The 18342-nt window shown below is 40.9% G+C and overlaps 1 protein-coding gene across 2 annotated transcripts in view; it reads left to right on the top strand.

The window, feature by feature from the left end:
- The first annotated feature begins 2644 nt into the window (after window positions 1-2644).
- The window catches only part of DDC (dopa decarboxylase), a 73613-nt gene continuing 57915 nt past the window's right edge, over window positions 2645-18342 (top strand). Inside the window, exon 1 of one of the 2 annotated variants that reach the window (XM_057371052.1) lies at window positions 2645-2877. The gene's annotated coding sequence lies outside the window, so the exon portion shown is untranslated. Of the gene's footprint in view, window positions 2878-5462; window positions 5659-18342 lie in introns of those variants that run through there. The other variant, XM_057371051.1, reaches the window with a different exon arrangement.

Here is an 18342-nt window from a genome sequence, read left to right as displayed (position 1 = left end):
AAAACCAAAAAAATCAACACCAAAACCTCACCTTACTGTATTGTATATATGGTATTTGGAACAGACAAGAAGATGGCATTAAAAAAAAAGCAACRTGGTAAGAAGATCTCAGTAAGCCTGCCCAGTGGCAGGGTAGTGTTGTTTGCTTGTTTGTCCAAACTGCCCACCTCTGTGGCAGATGCAAAATGATACCTGGTCTTGGCATTAGCAGGGGGTACYTGTGCTGTCAGAACACTGCAGTGCAGTATCAGTCTGGGCCTGAAGTGAGTGTGCGGTACAGATTTGATTGCTTGCCTGATAGGTTTGTGCTTCTTTTACATTAGTTGCGAAACAACACACATGATCAGACATATGATCCCACATAAAGCATTCTAGCACAAAGTTCACCCAGCAAAACAGCTTCARTGCATTCAGACCTATAAGTAAATTCCTGTCAGACTCATGTTTTATAGTATRTGGTTGCAGCACTTTCATCTGATAYAAAGAATCCTTAAATTAGGATTACTTTAAAGTGTTGCTTYAGCCTGTACCTGCAAAACCAGATGAGAAAAACATCACCAGATCAGCCATTTCCCTTCAAGTTGAACTTTAGATGACTTTTGGTCYTTGTTATGGCTAATTTAGTAATGCTTTAATCTGGTTTGTCAATGTCCAGTCTAGATTGCTTTGTGTCTCRGACATTGTCTGATATCTTGGAAACTTCAGTAACAATGCCAGCAGATGGAGAAAAAGAGATATCTTCCTTTGAAATACCCATGTTGCTTTAATTTGGGTTGCTTCTGCATCCTAAATCTTATGTCTTCCTTAACTTGAAGCACAATTTAATTAGTATTTGAAAACCCAACATAACCACAACTATGTCCAAGAGSTATATGATTTTCATTAGATATTGCAATTAGTCACATGTGACACTTGAATTTGTTTGTGTAAAATGCACATTGCAAGCCCTTTGCCCAAAGACAATTCTGCTCCAACTGCTTGTCATTTTGCACATGTACCAGCAGATGTTTGAGCAAGAAACATCAGTTCACTCATACTGAGATTAACTCTGTCACACTAAGCTGTGATTAACAGGGTCTTACAGCACTTACTGGTTGCCCAGGTTTGTATCCTTTGTTATCATCAGGTGTTTTCCATCCAGTGGCTGCAAGGTTCTGGYACCACAATTGGGGAACAGGAAAGTGAAATTACAAACAGCTGCCAGCCCTGAGCCAAAGTACAGCCTGGGTTTATGGGCCMTGACACTCAGCTCAGCTGTGCAACTCCTTAGGGCTCAGAAGAGTTAGGCTGGGAGGGAACTGGAAGGGAGAAAAGAATTACACTTGGGCAGTATTGTCCAAGGGATGTCTTGGGTGTGACTAGGAACACAGTGAAGACAGTGCTGTGATGCCCTTACTGCTGCTCACCACTCCCWAAGAGTCAGTTTTCCCTCCTCATCCCACGAACTTGTGAAGACACTTCTATATAAAGACTTCCATTTTATTTGCCTTTTGAAACACTTTATCCAGAGGTGTGAGGACTGGCATTTTGTGTTAAAATGGAGAGAAACGAGAGTGGAATTGGTGTTCTCTAMAACCTTCCCATTCTCCAAAACAGCCTGCACAACTGCCTTTAGATGAAAAAGAAGATGTAAGTATGGTAGTATGGTTCTGACAATGATGGTTAAAGTAAATGGCTAAGCCCAGTCCTGGAAGTGTACAATATCATTGCTCCACAAGAATCCTAGATACATCCTATTTGTAATCCAAATTTAATTATTTAGACTTTTCAAATTCGGTTTCCACCGTAATACTTGTCTCTGCTGCTGAATTTGCTGCATGATATCTTACCAGCTCCTAGTTTTCAGGTTGCTGTAGCACTCTCAGAATCACAAACAAATACAGAAATGAGAAGGCAAGCTGTGAGGATTAGAGCTTCCTGTATAGTAACTCCATAACACATCTAGTCATGGAAGAATGTAAATTGATAATGATAGATTTGGTTGATAGAAGACTGATTTTGCTTTTTTTCACTAGACAKTAAGGTTTGTGAAAACAGCTGGCTAAACAAGGGTGAAAGTCATTGAAGACTCACAAAGTTTGCCTAAAAATACTTACAGTCAATTGCTGGAACAAGTCTTTGACCTGCTCTAGGTAACAGAGTGCTTCAGAGAAGAGCACGTACCTGGGAAGGAATTGCATCCTTAAAAGCATAAGAGAGCAGGAACTCCTATGACAGCAGAAAGGGAGACTTAGGATGCAGTAGAAATGGAAGAGCAAACATCAGGGCCAGAGGAATAATACATAATAGAACAGTTCAGTGAGGTAACATAATAGATTTACAGATAAGCACAGACAGCTGAGCGGAATACAAAACATAATGATGAGATTTTTTGATACATAAGTCACCTGCATTGTGCAGGGGACCAGTTCAGGGAAATCAGAAATATTTCTTCATAAACTGCTCATATAATCTCTTGTATTGTCCACCACAAAATGTAGCATATGGCAAAAGTTCACATGTGTTCACAAAGGGCTTTTATCACATCTTGATAGAGAAAACTCAGCTGATGGATGRTAACTACAAAAATACAATCATTTTCTCTGAAAGTCCATTGGTCACATGACACCAAGTGCCAGGAGCAGTGTTCAGGAGAAGAATCATTACTTGACAGCACATGTATAAGTACATCTTCYCTCCATGTCCACTACTAAGTCTTAGACAAGGGCTGGAGATACTTTTTCTCCGATCCAGTAATGTGCCCACATGAGGGCTGGCTCATACAGAAACAACTGCAGAAAGCACTTAAAAGTGGAGGAAGGACCAAGAAGACCTGCTCTACAGTCAACCGGAGGATCCCTTTGACTGAATTAAGGCTGCCCTTAGAGAAACAGCCACGTAAGTATTGAATATGCTTCCTAAAAGCCCACCGTGGGAGGTGATGCCTCCAGGGTCTGCAGCAGCTATCCTGTTCTTGTGTGCCTTTCCCCGCTCCAGCCTGCCACTGGGATGGTTTGCTGTGGGTGTGGGGACTGCTGCAACACAGCCAAGTCCGCCAGGGCTCTCAAGTTGTTCAAAAGTAATTTCTGGCTTCATTCAGCCCCMAAACTGGGTCATAAATGACAGCAGCTGAGATGAGTTTATGATGTGTCCTCTATAATGAGCTGTAAACTGAGAATAGGTGCTACTCCCACTCAGGTCAGAAACGGGTATCCTAAAAGTTGTATATAAATGGGTGTCTCTGTGCATTTTTGTTCAGCAGTGCAGAGAGATGTGAAGGGTTCTCCTGCATAAAACACAGCTTTTCCTCAAGCCATTGATATCTGAGGAGCAGACAGGGGCATGCACCTCCTTAAAGCAAGAGATTTTTCTTGCTRAAAGCTATGGTGCAGCCCTAGGGACAGCACTGTGCTGGGGCAGACAGGCCAGGTATGGGGGACACATGGGGAGCTGTCAAGGCTCTCCCCAGCCACCCAGTGCAGCTCAGGCAGGGAGAGAATGGGAAGAGCAAATCAMAGAACTTTTAGGGTTGGAAAGGATCACTGGAGATCATCCAGTCCACCCACCTTGTCATGGCACAGTCACCTAGATCAGGTTACACAGGAAAGTGTTGATGCCTGAAAAGACAGGCTGTAAATAAAACCCCATAGACTGCCATCTATAGAGCAGGTATTTGTTTATTGCAGCGCTGGAGGTGAGGGSSATCTTTCCACCTAAYTCACCCACCCTTRTCAAGTGTTGTGGCTTATTTATACAATAAGTATTGTTTAATATTGCTATGTCAACATAACATCATCATAYACGTGTCCGGAAYTAATTTACATGAGGTTACCTCATGGTTACAAATAGTTTTTCTGCACTGCGCTTGTGCTTCTCCCATTTAGGTGGTCTTGGGRTTCTTCTTCGATGAAGGCTCAAGGTCTTCCTCACATCTGAACTTYTCAACTTTTCCTTCGGAGCACATGCAGTTATGGTGTTCCTTGGGCTTTCTGTATCTAACTTGTCTAAATTCTTCATCTTGTGGCTAATTAATTGGCTTTACATTTGCCAATTTCTCATTAATATATCTTGCTGTTTCCCAATTAGCTATACTTAGCTATTTTCGAGGTTATCCACCTGGCAAGTTTTAGCTTACTTAAGCATTAAGCAACTAGTTAACTACATTTGGYGATTACATTCTATAGAAAGTTATAATTCAGGTTACATAGGTGTTTTATAAATCAAGCAATAAAAGCATCTTTGTCAAAGTAACTTTGACCCATGTTATATAGGCATTAGCGTCTAGATGGGTTTTGTATGGCTTCAGACAGGGAAACCCCACAAACTCCCTGGGCAGCCTTTTCCAGTTCTCTGCCACCCTCAAAGAAGTTCTTCCTCATGTTGAGGTGGAACTTCTTGTGTTTTAATTTATGGCCATTGCTCCTCATCCTGTTTCTGGGCACCACTGAAAAGTCTAGCACCATTCTCTTGAAACCCACCTTTGGTGTATGAAAAATGATGCATTTATATGCATTCATGAGATCATATGCTGCTGCCCAGCCTGGTTCTATGCAGTCCTGGAGGATCCTGCAGCCGAATGCGCTCCCAGGCGTGGGGTGGCTGGTGGTCAGAGGGCTCCGGGCTCTGTCCTGCCCCGGTGAGGGGCTCACCCAGGCCGGTCCCGGGCAGCTTCTGCCCTGTGTGGGGCCCGGAGGGACTGGGGACCGCCTCGAACAAGTTGCTGACGATGGAACCCCATTTTGCCGATCTCCAGTCTCCATTTCTGACCAGTCTAAATGCTGCAGTAAATCCCATCAGCGCGGGCGAGCTGCCCAAAGGCCAGGCTGTGCCCGGCTCCCCACAGGAGCAGGCCGCGTTGGCCAGGCCAAAGGCCGCGGGCACGGCGAGCTCCCGGGCCCTGCCCTATATGCGGGTGCGGGGTTTTCACTCCAGTGATTGGGGTTCCTTTGTTTTATGGTGGTACCCTGGGCGTTGTCTCCCGTGGAACTGCTGGAACACAGCTCTAAGCGCGGGAAGGGTGGCCCCGGCGGGGCGATTGCTGCCAATGGCAGCGCTGGCGCTCGCCCCGGCCCCGCCAAGAGCAGCTCGTCCCGGTTACTGAAGGTGAGGGTTTCCCCCTCCTTGCAGTGGCCCTGAACCACCGGCAGGCGAGAGCCGCCGGGCAGCCGCTGTCCCGGGAGCTCTGGCTTTTCCAAATTATCCCACTCTCTTCCTCGTGTGACCCGTCACGCATCTCCGTGGCGTGGGCATCCTCCTCGGCGGCACAGGCAGGATCTGCCGAGGCTGCTGGATCGCTCCGTCCCACATCTCGTTAGATTTTTCGCTTAAGGCTCTGCGAATGAGTGAGAAATCYCACGTCCCTCCCATCCCGATGGCTGCGAATTGCGGCTGAATGAGCCCGCAGGGTTTCTGGTTTCCCCGTGTTGAGAAAGAGYGGCTGATAAAGCTGACATAGGGCCACTGGTTAATGGTTAACGAAGGAGTGCAGGGCGAGCACSGTACCAGTGAAGACCCGATAGTCGCTGGAAAAGCCTTAGAAATTTCTTGTGATTAAAATTCCTTAGCCGCTTCTGGTGACCTCTTCTTCACGGGGTGACTGTGAACTACAGAGAACTGTAAAGCAATAAAGAAAATACCCGTTTCCAAGATACCTGGAAAAGGAGGGAAATCCCTAAACAGGTAAGGATAAATTAGGYAATGTCTGAAAGTGAAGTTACCTCTGCACTTTCACCAAATAATCTGATCCAACAAATCCACATAGTTTGTTAAGTACTAAGCTAGTCAGCATTTAGAAGTACAGCAAAATATGCTTAATGCTGGTATTTTAATTGGCAAATGCTTAGACTAGTTACGCTGAAATAGTCAAGAGTTCATAAGATATTTTGAATTCAAAAGTTTGTGATTCACATTTTCAAGAGTACTTCCTGACTGCTTAAAAAAATTGACTTGAGGGCACTACTGCTTAGGGGAAGCAATTTGGAGGGATGGCATTACCTCTAAATAATGGKATACTGGGCAATCTTGGAGCTGGCTCCCAGCTGACAAGGTAAATTTATTAATCTTTTCAAATTTGGTCAGAAAAACAAAGTTRTTACTTGTTTGAAAATTTTGTGCTTCTAGTCCTGTAGCTTGGTTTTGTTGTCCTATAAGGCTTGTCCTCTTGTTGAGATCCTGTTTATGGCAGAGGGACTGGAGTGATCCTCATATGTTGACACTACAGTTTTATGTGGGGGGCTAAATGTGAAACAGCAAAAAATATTCCAGCAGTGCTGGGATTCAAAGAGCAAGAAAATCCTGAAATTGGAAAAGGAAAGGTGAAATAAAATGACAATCCCCATTTGCATTGCAGAAATTTACTGCTTATGTCAGTGGTAAACAAAAGGGGGAAAAAAAAGATACTCTCATGAAAGTTCATTGAAAAATGGGTTTGCAGTATAGCTGTGATACATGCTGAAAGGTTTCCTTRGGTGAGTGACACCTCAAGGAAGAGCATCCTGGAATTCTGATGTACAAAGTGTGCATCYGCCACCAGTAACACAAAGTAGGGAAACTGGAATTTCTTGCTAAAATTGCTGAAAGTTTTTTAACGCTGTGAGAGAGTTTATTTGACTGGTCTATTGATACACATCCATGGGAAATTTCTATGTTGCTTTAGTGTATTTTTCTTACTCTGTTTCTTCCATTATGCATTAAGAGCTGTTCACCTCATTCATCTGAGGCACAAGARAGGGTATATTTTTTCAATCACACATAATATATTGTGTAATCAGAAAAATATATGGCAAACATTATATCATCACTGGTAATTGAAAAAAATAGTCCAGCCTATGCAACAAACTCATTTTGCCTCCTGCGTATCCATGTCATAATCCTGTTATTCATCTCAACCGAGTCTGTTGCCTCTGCATGTCCACAATACTCCAGTGTTCCTCTGATGAGTGTCTCCCCATTCAGCCAGTGTTTGTACTGATTAAWTTTTTTTTCTCCTAGCAATGATATMTTTCCTGTAGAAAAYGTTTGGAATGAAAYAACTGTTTTATTKTATGTTTTTCACCTTCTTTCTTGGTCCTGTTTCTTCCTTGGATTGTATCTCTGTCTATTCAAGACCAAATGAATAAACAGGAGAAGAAATATTGTGGTAAATAGTCATTACTTGAAAAGTAAGTTGGGATTTTAGTATTAGGCTCTTTGTCAGAGAGCTGGCAAGAGCACTGTATGCTTAAAAAGTTGCTCTTACAGTTTACTGTTAAATAATACCATGTATGTATCATTCCCCCTTCCTTCCCCAACCCCCGCTTTGTTTTTGAAAGGAACATTTGGTTTGAAAATTCAGGGAAAGTTTGCTAAGATTTGTAAAGGTGTAAATAGCAATCAGCTTTATCTTCCCTGGTTGTATGTTTTCAGAGGAATTAGATGGTTTACATGGAGTCAAATGTAGTTTAATGTTATTATTCTTGTATTATGTCAGAYACACTACTTTATTCCTGGATTTATTTTTTTAGTTTCAAAGGCAGACGGAGAGATTCTGTCCCTAAGAAGTTGATGATTGGTGTGAGGATTAATGGCAGGATACATTTGGATGGGTTTTTTTTTCATTGATTCTCTCTCAGTGAAGTGCCATGCTGTGAGTTTCAGTGTAGGAATATGGGATGACTTGAAGGCAAAGATGTGACTCCAGTRCTGTGTCACCTATCAAACAGCCTCTATAGAGGATGTATCTCCCCATCTGTTAGRTACAGCCAATCTTTGCAAGACTGGATATAAAGCAGAGAGTTTAGGAAGGTTTTGAAGTGTTTTGAACAAAGATAAGGTAGAAGGGATTCAATTGCTGAAAGGAGGATAAGGAGAGAGGACATGGAACTCATCTGATCTYAACACTGGAGGCGATTGAAGCCATAGTAGCAGCAACTGTGCATTCCAGTAGAAGCTGGAATATGTATAACCCTAAGTCAGGGTTATTATTAGCATTTCAGAGTTTCAAGCCAGTCATGCCAAACTTCGGTTTGTGACATTCCTTATGCTTCAGAATTTTTTTTCTTTTATATACCAAGTACCATCTACTTTCTGATTGCTAGGGCAACGTCAAGCACTGGTGTCAGCAATACTGTCATAGAATTTGGAATTCACTTTGCAAAAAGAAAGGGAATAGTCTMTTCCTTCTTGGTGGACAGGATATAAGTAACAGACTAAAACTGGTGGAAAAATAGGTCTTAGAAAAAAAAATGTAGTGGAATATATCATTTAGGGAGGCTATAAATTCAGCACCAAGTAATGCTACTGCTAAGTCAGTTATAACACCTCCCTATGTTTTGGCCTCACTTACACTCAGTTATGCTGTTGACAAACTCATTTAAGTGAATAAACCTCACAGGTTTTAGATTTTCTTTTCTCTGACACATGACAGTGCAGGTACAGTTAGCGTGATAGAACAAGAGGGAAGCATCATTACTGTGACTACTTAGTCATGCAAAAAAACGAGTTGGGAAATTACAGATAGACTGCATATGGTGCTTTCTGCTTTTAAAAACAATCCGAGCTCAGAAAAGTAGAAAGGATCCAGCTAATCGTAGAACCAGCTCTATGAWTTTCAAGGCAAATATACATTTCCATACACATGATACAAGCTGAAGACTGCTGAAATGCCAGCATGCTGGGAGAATGGCTGGCAGACACCTTTTCATCTCAGACAATACCCTGAAGGAAATGGCCTTTCAGTGTGGCAGATATTGTCCCTTTCTGCACTGCTCCTTTAAAGGGAGGGAGAAAGAATGAATGCAAAGGATTTCAGAGGAGGTGTCATTTCTTTAACGGCATCCTGTGGGTGCATTATCTTGCAGAGACCTTTTYCTTTGTCTCTCACTCTGATTAGCACATGTCTTTGTGCAGTTTTAAAATGCTTGGACAGTTTTCCCTGAAGAAATATATGTGCCCTCAGCAGTTTTAAATTGTTCTTGATATGTTTGATATCCTTATACATCTGCAAACCCATCAGAATCTTGCTGAGTTCTTGTCTGTAGTTCTTCCTGTGGTAATTATATTTTCTGCAGTTTTAACCACACATGATATGAAAAAGTGTTTCCTTCTGTCTGTTTCTAATGTGCTATCTTTAATTTTCCAGAGCAGTCCCTCTTGGGCTTTTAGAATTGAAAAACAGAGAGAAGTTCTTTGTCTTCTCCCTGTACTCTTTTGTTCACTTATCCTTTCCTTGGTTTCCCTCATGTTGTTCTGTTTCCAAAGCTAACCAGGCCCACTCATTTGGATCTTCCCTAGAGGACAGCATAAGTGCCTTTGAAGAGAAATCTTTTTTTACACTCCAGGAGGGCCCTGAAATCTTTTTGAAAGTGAAATTCTGAGAGAATATTAAAATTCCAGAAATGTTTCAACAATTGATTAAAAGTCACTAGAATATGGTTCCTGTAATTCTCCAGCTTGTTCTTAGTGGATCCAAACTTCTTGCTATTCTTGATTATGCTAGTTATTAAAGAGAGGTTTTCATCCAACAATGTGCCACCAAGATTGACCCTTAAGACTTCTTAACTCYCACTGTATCCTGTGTAACTTCAGATTATTTGTACTGAGCTTCCTGCAGCTCTGTTCTGACTATTCAAGACATTCCTAGCTCTCCTCCCCAGTTCCTATGGCTGCATCTTTAATAATAAAAGAGGGGGAAGGGGGATGCTGGGATGGTGGAATGATATTCTTTCGCTGCAAGTTTTTGTATCTCACAAATACAAAAGCCTCCAGGTACTGCAGCTTTCATATATTTTAGGCATCTGAACTAGAGGACTCTGAGACCTCCTTGGGAGGAACAGTGGTTAAGATGGGACATCATTGAAAGAATGGACAAGGTAAAATACTTGTTGTAGTCATGGGTAGTGACAGGTCTGAGATGGGAGATGATGAGTAAACCTGTACGGTAATAAAAAACTAATATCTAAGAGAATTTGTGGGAGAGAAAGAGGAGTATTGTATGTATCTCTTATGAGGACAGGCTGAGGGAGCTKAGCCTRTTCAGCCATGAGAAGGGGCAGCTGAGAGGGGACCTCATTAATGTGTATAAATATCTGAAGGGTGGGTGTCAGGAGGATGGAGCCAGKCTCTTCTCTTGGTGTGGAGCAATAGGACAAGAAGAAAGGGCAGAAACTGATGCAYRGAAAGTTCCACCTGAATATGAGCAAGAACTTCTGTACTATGTGGGTGACTGTGCACTGGAACAGMTKCCCCAGAGAGGCTGTGGARTCTCCCTCACTGGAGATATTCACAAAATATCTGGATGCAATTCTGTGCMAWTTGCTYTGKGATGACSCTTCTGGWRCAGGGAGGTGGGACCAGATGACCTGCTGTGGTCCCTTCCAACCTGACCCATTTTGTGATTTCTGTSGTCTATTGCCCATGGTTATTGAYACATACYGAAGATGTTCCATTAGMTGATAATATTTTCYGCCCAAGTTAAAAGACCRGCTAATTTTGTGGATTTTGCATTGSAAGTGGAAACACCCAGGGAACAAAAGAATTGAATTTTGGAAAGGAAGAGATTATGGCTAAAGAATATCTTTTTGAAACATCTCTCATGAAAAGTAGAAACTAGGAAACTGTTACAGACATCTTCATATTAAATGGCAACAGGTTAATAATTAAAAGGTTAATAAATTAGTGATTATCTTAATCTATGAGGAAAATCCTTTCATATCAATAAGTTTCCAAAATAATTGTAAATAAAATTTAATACCACCATGTAGAATCAGAGAAAATACTTGATTRTGAGAGCTTGAAAACCTTTACATGACTGCTTAACACTGTTACTGTTGTGGACCAATGATATACTGGTGTATGAATTCACCCTTCATAATAGACGTAGATACAGAACTGTAATTGCCCAGAAATAGAARTCCTGAGACCAAATACATTTTTTTWATATTCATTCACCTTAATTAACCAATTCAACTGATTAATTCAAACTAACCTATTAAGTAACAGAAAGCATTTGTGAAGCTTTGTAAACATTAACAGCATAAGCCTWGCTTTGAGGAATGTGCACACTCAAACAGAAAACATTTTGCTCCYAGCTAGAGTGCCAGTTTGGGCATCCCCAGGCAGTCACCAGCCTGCAGCAGGAAAAACCAGCAACCTCTGACTGGATGCACACATTACGCATACTGCTGTGGTTTTGCTTTTTAAAATATTTTTTAGCATTTTAATCTTTTTTCTTATGRCATAATCTTTTGTTTCTTCACTGGTCTTTTCGCTCCAAGGAAATTTATATTTAATGTTGGCATCTGTCTTTAGAATCCTTTATATCATCATACTACAATTTATTTAATTATTTAGCCATGCATTCCTTCTTTCTTGAAGCTAATGACATACAGCCTTTACTTAGGTGGATATGTAAGTACATGCTTATRTATGTGAAGCTTCTCTTACAAGATCTTTTCAGACTCCCAGAAGTCCTTTATTTGCTGGTTGCTAACATGACAGGTGCCTCACTCTCTCTCTCTCCTGTTTTCTGTTGCCTCKCACATGCCAGGATTTTTCTCTTGGCACTGCTCACAGAGGCAGTGACTTGTCTCCTTGTGTGCCTGCCCCAGCAGCTTTTAAACGGGCCCATATTGTGCCATTCTCTTTGGGTACCTGGAGACCAGGTACAAAGGTGTTGATTCCTGAGCGAGTATTGCAGGAGCACTTCCTGAGACCTGCCACACCGACCATGATAGGGGCCTATTGTTGTGCTAGGCTGCTGAAAATGACATTTGTTATAATGAAAAGTTTAAATTCAAAAAGTAAAATCCAGAGCCTTGCAAATGTGTTTTGTGCTAATGAAAGATAAGGCAYGAAAAATAGAATGCATTATTATGATTGTATGTGTGAGGATTCTCTGTAGCTGCATCAGCAGCTCAGCTAGTTATAAGGCTGATCTCAAGAATATCTGCCCACGGCACACAACTGTTGTGTGAATTCATGCCCTGGGTTGTTCTTACGCCTACCTCTACCTCCTCCTTTTCAAGGTTATTGATACATATTTCTATTGTACATCCTAATGAGTGTGTTCCTGCCTTTGGGTGATTTCCATTCTAGCACTAGCCAAAAATCTGAGATGCAAACATATTTTTTGTCTGTTTGATTTTCCTTTTTTCTAAAAAAAAAWGATTTTTTTTTCCATTGCAGTAATTTGTTGCCATGTTGACTGCTGTTCTGTTCAGCCCAGTAATTACTTAATTGCGTACTAGTCCTTAAATGACTTTTAGATTGAGTGCTGAACTACTTATTTGCTACTACTGTGGCTTTCTCACGTTTCCTTTCAAGGTTAAAAAGAAAATAAGATAAAAAATGTCAGTTTTCTTTGCTACAGCTTTTGTTTTATTCTGAAAGTTCCTTTAGATTATGTTTTTGTATTTTTTCAAGAGCAGATTTCTTATGCTTTTGAACATATATTTCTCAAAACTACATTGTGCCGTTTTAGAGCAACATTTTTTATGTAATGCTTCTTTATGAATAGTCACTTTAAAGGCACATAAATTGGGGCAAAATGTCATAGCTAGCAAAAGGAGTAAGATAGTAAAGGTGGTCTAGAAAAGCCAGTGTTATTAATCTTAAAAAATAAAAAATGATATTATAGATCAGTACATACTGTGTGTTAGTTCCTTCTTTCTCACCTGTTCTTACTTATACTGCTGTTGATAATGGCTGTTAAAAAAACACCTTTTGGTTACCATTTTATTTAGAAAATCATAAAATCATCCCTAATTTGAATGTTTCATTAGTTTTGAAATTTAAAAAGGTTACTGATTTTCTGCAGGTTCTTTGGTGGYCCTATAGGCTTGTTTGTGCTGTTTTACTAGGAAAGGAATATTGACACATCTTTCATTTGTTCCAAGCATCAAGTTCCATCACAAGAACAAGGCTATGGAGGCTATTTGTTGCAAACTGCTTTTCAGTATTTATCTTTAGTGTACATAGGTTTGGTAAAGAAAAWAGTTGTGTGAAGAAAGGCGTTCAGTATTCTGAAGCTTTGAATGTTATTGCATCATGTTGTTACAACATAATCACAATAAAAAAATTATCACATCTAATACAACTGACCTTGCCACAAGGTTCTCATTTGTCATATTTTTGCAGTTTCTACTGCTCAGCACAACTCCATGTTAGTTAGCATCCAGTGCTTSTTATCAGGAGAGAATTAGTGGGTTTAAGAAAAAAAAAAATACAGCTCCTACAGACAACTGGTAGTTACTTTAGCAACAGAAGCCTCTGATAAGTAGTGGAGATGTTTTGAAATTGCTAAGATGATGAATCAAAATTTATTGTATCCAAAGCAGGCTAAAACATTCTTTTTTCTCAAGAAAAGCACCTGTAAAAGGAAACTGGAAGGAAAACAGAACTAATAGAGATGTAGAACCATCATTCACTTATTTGGGAAAAGCAGGAAGGTTATCTTTTCAACCAAACAGAAAATGTTATGAATGTGAATGGMTTATTCAATAAATGTTTAACAGGAMAAACATAAAGAGAAATRTGATASRTAGTGCTAGATGATGGAGCATAACTGAGCTGTGAGTACAGGAAGATGTGTCCCCTGCTGTAATTTGTACATCATWCCCTTCTTCACTGCATAGTGCCTCTACACTCCCATTTTGATCTTAGGCACAATATTCAGCCCATTTTTCACAGGAAAAAAATTGATTTTAGATGCCTGATSAGGATGTGAACAGCTTCACTGTAAGAAAACCCACAGCTCCACCTATCTCTATTTCAAGTAYAACAGGCAGAACCATAGCAAATGTTTTGAGTCCTAGCACAGGTTCTGGATCCCTTATTCCCCAATCTTCTTCCACATGCTAGTTGAGAATGCTTCTGGTCACCTTGTCATCACAGTTTTACAGCTTGTCTTCCTGGGTAGCAGCAGTAGCAGCCAGCAKAGCTGAAAGCTGCAGAGCTGAAGAGAACTGTATTGTCTTGAGCATCCAGAAATACTGCCAGGCTTTTTGTGACAGCTTGCTATTCTAGGATTGGTAGAAACCAGCTCTTCTTTGTAAGTATCCATTGAATATAGTATAACACTATTTTTCATGGGCTTTTTTTCAGTGAACGGGAAGTAAGGAGATCCTTTGTTAACAACGCATTGAGTTATTTCCTTTATCTTAGCAGTGTTGCAGGATTTGAATGTGGTTGATATGCATTGTAGTTACAGCTGAAGAATCTTGAATTAAGTTTAATTTTTTTTTATATAGTAAATTCATTTCCTTAATTGCTCTTCAGATGGACTTCAGTCACATAAAATGTAGACTCCTGACCGGGGTTTTATGAGTTTATTATGTGTAAGATAGAGTAAATAAATCATAATTTTGATGAAAGATTCGTGTGATTTTACATACTGAGCATACATATTAAGAAAGAAAATTAGCAACCAATGTRAAATATTAACTGCTTTTAAATCATTCACAAGTCAGAGAATGTAAATACATAGCAATTTTCTTACTTTACGTTTCAGKGGGCAACAGTAATAGGTTTAGACTGGTATGTTGTTGAAAGAGGGAAACTGAAAATATCCCCTAGAATTCAGCAGAAGCTATGGGCAGGTAGGTTATCCCGCATCATAGTATTTTTGCAATGTATGTAACATAAAATGTGGTAGCRTTTTTCTTTCCCTAAGCATACTTTCACACCATTTTGTGTTCTCTGTGCACTGGAAAAGAGTGAAAAATTACATTTCTTAACCACTTTGTTGCTTACAGAAGTAAGCCTAGTGGTAGAGGTGGAGGAGATGTCTCTTAAGACTACATAGATCAAGATCACTCCTAAATAAAAGAGAGTGTTATTTTAAGAGTTGGCAGGAAGGAAATATCAAAATTTCCAAAATTTTCCTCTGCTGTCTTTCAGAGGACTATGCAGAATATCAGACTGCTGTAAAAACAGTTTGCTTCTAGAATGGCACCCTCTGATCTCAGCACAGAGCAGTTCAAAATTGTCCCTGAYAAGAGATAAACACTGCCAGAGTTCTGACAAAGGGTTCTGCCACTTTAAGCCTAGCCTGTTGGGGTTCCAAATCCAACTGGAGCCAAACGTGGTAGCACAGAAAAATAAGCTGGAAGAGAACAACCCTTTCTAGCAAAATATTTTATGGAAAATTCCTCTCAGAACTTACCCGGAATTTCACAGCATATGGCAAAAACTTGCATCTGTACTTGAAAGCAAGAGCTTGAACTAAGRCCTCTGAGAACAAATGTAATGAATACATTGTACTGTCCTTCGTATTTAACTGCCTGTCCCTGCCAGTAAATCCTGGCTAAATGAGAGCATGTCTCTCCTAATGATAACATGGAAGCTGTGATTATCTGAGGTGTGGAAGTGAACAAGATCATAAGGAGAACAGATGGCAAGCARTTCTGAGTGGGGAGATGGCTGGCTGTGCTGTGGTGAAGCTACCTGCAGCAGCTTAAGCTGTTATCTTTCCTGGCTCACTGTTTTCCCTCCTAGCTGGAGATGATTGCCTTTCTTATGGAGCTGGCAGGAYGGAGCTTGTGAACACTTGGTGGCTCTGTCACCTAATGTCACAGGGACAGGCAGATTCTTCTGTGGATCCTTGGTAGAATGAGAATTTGCSACAGGGCTTTAGGTACAATTAGACCTTTATTGCTACAATTGAACACTGAATTTTCAGCAGATTTTATTGTTATCTGCATTTTTTAGGATTAATGTAGTTTATTGTTGCACAAAGTTTTTATGAATCATACTTTCAGTTAAGCAAAATTTCTAGTAATGAGTGTATCTTTCTTACTATTTAAAGTCTTTAATTACCTATACTTTTAGTCACTTGGACCCTCTGCAAATCATGTCAAATTCTTAGTATTCAGTTCCTGATACAGTAATTGTAATCTGGGCTCAGGCTCTACCCAAGAGAGCGTGATTCCCTCGGTCTTCAGAGGAAGAAGACAGCAATGGCTRTGTCCCACTGGGGGATCATGGATTTTGCTGTCCAGCATCAGGACTTGCAGCTGTTTGATTTTATAGGCAGTATCTTATGTATTGTTACTTTTTTGTGTTCCATAATAAGTGTCACCACATCCTGGCAGTGGTCCTGTATGGGCAAATAGTTTTTTTCACAATGCTGAGAGGGGATCTGGCTGTTCTGTAATGGGGGTGATCACATCTTGGTGACAACTACAATATTGAAAAGGGGAAAAGAGAAGGAGGTGTTATGTGATCAGCTGACTTACATGGTATGACTGTTTGTTCTAGGAAATAGCATTGGTTATGCTAACCAATTGGTTATATTACCAGGAGTCAGGAGCAGGGTCACGTGGCTCCARTGGAAAGCCTCATCTTAGTGTAAATGCATCTTCCTGCACTCAAGCAGGTGGGCTGTGTGCATACATCACACCCAGCTTGGAAGTGARGACAATAACCCAGAGCAGAAGGGAGCAAACATTACCTCACTCATTGCTTCAGCTGTGAATGTGTATCCATGACCAGGGGAACCTGTGCTTGTGGAAGGTCCAGTTCCTGCTCAGTGCTCTGTAGCTCTCGTTTTGTGGTATGTTTGTAATGGGTTGACCCTTGAYTGGATGCCAGCACCTGCCAAAGCTTCTCTGTCACTCATTCCCCTCCACAGCTGGACAGGGGAGAGAAAATTTAACCAAGGGTTCCTGGGTTGAGATCAGGACTGGGAGAGATCACTCATCAAATATCATCACAGGCAAAACTGCTCAAAATGGGGATATTAATTGAATTTATTACTAACAAAATCAGAGCAGGATAATGAGAAGTAAAATAAATCTTTAAAACACCTTCACCCCACCTCTTCCTCCCTCCCAAGCTTCACTTCCTCCTTCTCTAGCAGTGATGGGATTTGAGGAATCGGTCCTATGGCCAGTTAATCACAGATTGTTTCTTCCACAGCTCAGGGAGAGGAGTCCTTTCCCCTGCTGCAGCATGTGGTCCCTCCCACAGGAGGCAGTCCTCAATTAACTTCTCCAACATGCTCTATTAAGCATAAAATCTCCTGAAGCTTTGCATTGGTCTTTTCTGGGAAGGTGCATGTGTTAGCACTCACTGAAGGGGAGCCAAAGACACCTTTGCAGCAAATCTGACAGGGAGGAAGGGCAAGAAACACCAGTGTGGTCCCTTGCTGTAGTACTTGCTGTAACCTCACACAGCTGGGCACCAACATGCTCTTTATGAAGAGACTCTAGTCTTGTTCTCATTCTTTCAAGAATGACTCAAATCTTACAGGGTGGCAAATGCTCTTCCAAGCTTCTTGCAAATAGGGCATGATAGTGCATGGCCCTTGTGACAAGGCATTAACCACAGTCAGTGGCAAAATACCTTCTCGACCAAGTATTATGTGTTCTTTGATATTTTTGTAACTAGTGATCCAAACAAATCACTTGCTCAAGAACAAGCACTGCATTATGTCCCCTCTGCATCTCAAGTCATATTTATTCCTTGTGCCTCACCTGATTCTGTCTTTTCACCCAAACAGTGGGTTATTCCATTCATAAACTAACTGCTCTAACTTGCTTTTCTAACATGAGGTCTTCACAGCATATTTAAGGCCTCACAGCAGTTCATCTATCAGCCACAGTTTCTGTGAAGCTCACAGTACTCAATGCTTGAGAACAYTCTCTCTGTGAGCAATACATGGCTGGATGAGTGCCCTGGCAGTGCCTACGCCCCTAGGTAAGCACATCTCAGTTCACAGCAGAAGCTCTTCCTATCTCTATATTGGAAGAGTCTGCCTACTGTGATTGCAGCCTGCTCTCACTGTCTCTGTGACTCTTCACAGCCTGTCAGTTTTTCTGTTGACACTTTTTCAGTTCATCACAACCTCTCTTTTCTGTAGGCTTGCTTCCATAAGAGTAATATGYTCAGGCTGCCTCAAATCAGCAAATGGTACATTAACTCCTCTGAAACTGTGTGTGTGAGTCTGTGTCCATGTTCATTTCGTTAGCAGTTCCTTTTCCTCCTTCTTTGGTTTACCTTCACATGTTCACACAGCCAGCAAGAGGAACTGAGCAGGGAAAACAAGTTACACATAAAATATTTATGAAAAGAGAGGATAGTTGCTTTCCCAGTTTGTCAGCCCTGTCTGAGATTCATCTCCTGGCTAATCTGTTGCAAAGTCTACTTATGTTCTGCAGGAGACTAAGGTTTTATCCTCATACGTTGCAAGTAATCCATCTATTTGTATCTGAAGGCTTTGTTTAATTCTAACTTTTTTCCAAAGGAAATACACCCTTTGTTTTAACTAGAAAATTGTTAGTTGGGCATTTTAGCTAAAATATTCTCTTCTTCCCTGTCTCATCTTTATGCTTAGGCCGATTTGGACCTTGTTTATGGAATATAGAAGGACTTTTCATTCCAGTACAT

The sequence above is a fragment of the Malurus melanocephalus genome, unplaced genomic scaffold, assembly GCF_030028575.1.
Source record: "Malurus melanocephalus ecotype Western Australia unplaced genomic scaffold, MMel_1.1 scaffold_139, whole genome shotgun sequence".
Lineage (NCBI taxonomy): Eukaryota > Metazoa > Chordata > Aves > Passeriformes > Maluridae > Malurus > Malurus melanocephalus.
Note: the sequence above shows the minus strand (reverse complement) of the source record. Positions and strands in the feature narration are given on the sequence as shown.